The following is a 3,174-nucleotide window of genomic DNA, read 5'->3' on the forward strand; positions in this document are numbered from 1 at the left end:
AAGGGGTGAGTAATCAAACCCCAGGACCCTGACTTATCTAAAAAATAGAAGACAAGGAAAACCAGGCAGATACAACAAACACCTAGGAGGCGGGTAAGGAGTGAGACAGCATAACAAATGCCCTGTCCCCTGGATAGCTATTAACTGTGCCAGTCTTCTATAGCATCACCCTTTGCTTAGGTAGCACTAGGCAATCCTTCATCGTTTCTCTCCTTTGGCCCAAGGAGAATAATGCGATCTCCAAGGTCAATGTAATTACCTGCTCCTTCTCATTAAAGGAATTGCCAAAGTATCCATTTAAAATCGTTAGCCTCCCCGCCCCTTTCATTGCGAATGATTTATGAGGAGGTTATTTATTCCCTCCTCTTTTCTCCTGAACACCTTTCTAATTAGGAGCGGCACATTGAGGTCCCTCGTTCTCCAGGGTGGAATCCTATTTATTGCAATGAGGGAGAGCATGGCAAGCTGGCTAACAAAGCAGGCAGCTATTTGTTTTAAAGGAATAAAATTGATTTAATGGCTGACACTAGAGAAACAGCTCCAGCTACAAGTTCTTTGCCTGCAGACCATGGGAAAGAGCAAAACCAGCTGTACGGGGAAGGTTTTAATAGATACTGACTCAAGTCTTGGCCACGCGGGTGAGAAGATGACTAGAGTAAGTTCCTTAATCTCTTAGCTTCCCACCTATCAAAAAGGCAATAATTCTGGCCCATTTAAACTGCTCGGAGCTGAGAGGCTGTTTTCCCAGTTGTAAGCCTGCATATCTTTCTAGCAGGACAAAAACAACAATCACACTTGGACTCTGAGTATTTCTAACCAGCAGAACAGTCATGCTTGGCCAGGCTATGGAAAAAAACATTGCATTTGAATTTGAATTTGAAAATCTCAGCCCTGCACGATGATGTCGGGAGCTGCCAGAAATGACAATAGTCTTTTGTTGCAAGTGTTTGGAAACTACAGTGCTAATGTTGTGACAGGGCAATTAGCTGTAATTTTTTCAACCAGTTGTAAGGCTCTTTCCTAAGGCCATGACTCTCTGCCATCCCAGATCAGCTGCCAGCGCTCAGCAGTCCCTGTAGCCATGTTATTAATTTAAACCTAATTCAGTGTACACCTTGTTACTGCATGTCAGCCCTCTGTTAACCACAGGTATGACCCGCTGGATCCTCTTCTGGGCAATCCCAGGAAAATCCTTCCAAGGAAAGGGATAAAGAAGCATCTGCTGGGTGCCATGGATCTTGTCTGGCATTGGAATCATGGTGCAACAAAATCAAGAGCTGCACATGCAGCTGAGCAGCTTAATTTACAAAGCAATTTCCCCGCCAAACTGTGAGCAGTGAGTGCAGGTGATGGAAGAATGAACAGAGAACTTTGTGATTTAGGGAACACTGCTGTCCCCAAGTCATCGCAAGCACATGCAGGATAAATGTGACTAATAAAAATGAAGAGGTGCATGCCGTAGAGCAGCTGAACAGAAAATTGGGATCAAAGTGGTTCAATTCTGGTCTCACACCAGTTTTGAGCTTCTGTTCTGTGGGTATGAAAGGAGCAATTTCTGAAAGCTCCCTGACTGTTATCACACAGGAGCTCTTGGTGTAAGGATAGCTACTACCATGAATTCTTTTAAAATTGAAAGAGCTAATTAAAATTAAAAGAGCTGCATCTCTCTGCTTGGTCGCAGCAGCCTGACTTAGAAACCCAAGACCTGCCATTCCCTCTGAGTGTCTTTTTTCTTCCTGCAAATGAATTCTGCCTTAATTTACTCACTGTGCCACGCTTTCCCTCACTGGCCCTTATAATTACAAGATTGGTCTTACAGGGATGTCCACTGTGGGTGAACAGGCAGGAACTAATTCTTGCTGATGCCTTGTATTGTGGGAGGTGTCATGGGTACAACACAACCCCAGCCTTTTGCTGTCTGCCTCAGTTTCCCCATCAGTACAAGGAAGCTAATGACACCAGTTTTGGAGAGCAGAGGGAGTCAAGTGCCTGCAGATAATTGCTTTTGTGTGCTCCTTCACAGCCCCCTTGAGAAACGTTCCCTTGAGGTCTTGTCCTGCACCAAAAACAAAGTGCTCGTGGCCAGAAGAAGGGGGATATCAACTTTCCCAGATTTTTTTCTGCAAACTGAAAAGCACCTGCAGACTGGAGATGGAGCCTGTGATTGCCTCCCGAGCTTCCATCTCAGCCCTGCACCTCGTCTGGGTCTTTCTCCAAGCCCTACCAAACCCTTTGCCCTTTCCCCATGTGATGGCTGGAGAAGGTTGGATGTCTCAGGGCTGGTTCTCCCATGTCTCCAGCATGAAAATACCTCCTTCTGTCATCCCAGCTCACTGTGAAGTAGCAATAACTTTTGGCTCTTTTGGCGGGGGGAAATTTAGCTCTTCTTGGGTGAAGACGGATGTACCGTGTAAGGCAGACAACATGAAACCCCATGATGGTTTGATTTTCCTTCTGTCACTACCCGGTATGTTGGGACAGGGAATGTCTCCCTAGATATATCTGTGCAGTGCATGGCATGACCAAATCCTCCTGGAGGATCAGCCATGGTGCCATATGAGGATCGGAGGAGCCGTCCTTGTCCCATGTCCTTCTTGGGGTGCATGTGCTGTGCCTGCCCGCCCCAGCCCCACAGGCAGGCAGTGAGTGGTTTGGGTCAGAGCTCCCCGGCACCACGAGGAACGTTTTGACGCACAGATGTGCTTGTTCGACACTGCCTCAGCTCCGGGCTAATTAAATCCAAAGGGTAATCATTATTTCATTGAGTTTCCTCCAGTGCTGTAATTCCATCTCAGCTGTGGCTGAAAGCCCTGAATGGAGAGGCAGGTACAGGGCCAGTGCTTTTAGCTGTTTTTTTTTTTTTTCCTTTTTTTTTTTTTCCCTTTTTCTTCTCTTCATTTTCTCCTTTTTTTTTTCTTCTTTTTTTCTCCTTTTTCTTCTCCTGTTTTTCTATTTTTTCTCCTTCCCTTTCTCTTTCCCTTTCCCTTCCCTTTCCCTTCCCTTCCCTTCCCTTCCCTTCCCTTCCCTTCCCTTCCCTTCCCTTCCCTTCCCTTCCCTTCCCTTCCCTTCCCTTCCCTTCCCTTCCCTTCCCTTCCCTTCCCTTCCCTTCCGTTTCTTTCTTCCCTTCTTTCTTCTCTCTCCCTCTCTCTAACAGAAAGGTGTTTCTTGGTTCTC

The 3,174-nt window shown here is 46.3% G+C and overlaps 1 long non-coding RNA gene across 1 annotated transcript; it reads left to right on the forward strand.

The window, feature by feature from the left end:
• Positions 1-402: 402 nt before the first annotated feature.
• Positions 403-2,501, forward strand: LOC310892842. Its single transcript, XR_014578516.1, has 2 exons — positions 403-655; positions 1,150-2,501. It is a non-coding gene; the product is annotated as an uncharacterized lncRNA (long non-coding RNA).
• Positions 2,502-3,174: the final 673 nt, after the last annotated feature.

This window comes from Anser anser, assembly GCF_964211835.1.
Source record: "Anser anser genome assembly, chromosome: 1".
Taxonomy (NCBI): Eukaryota; Metazoa; Chordata; class Aves; order Anseriformes; family Anatidae; genus Anser; species Anser anser.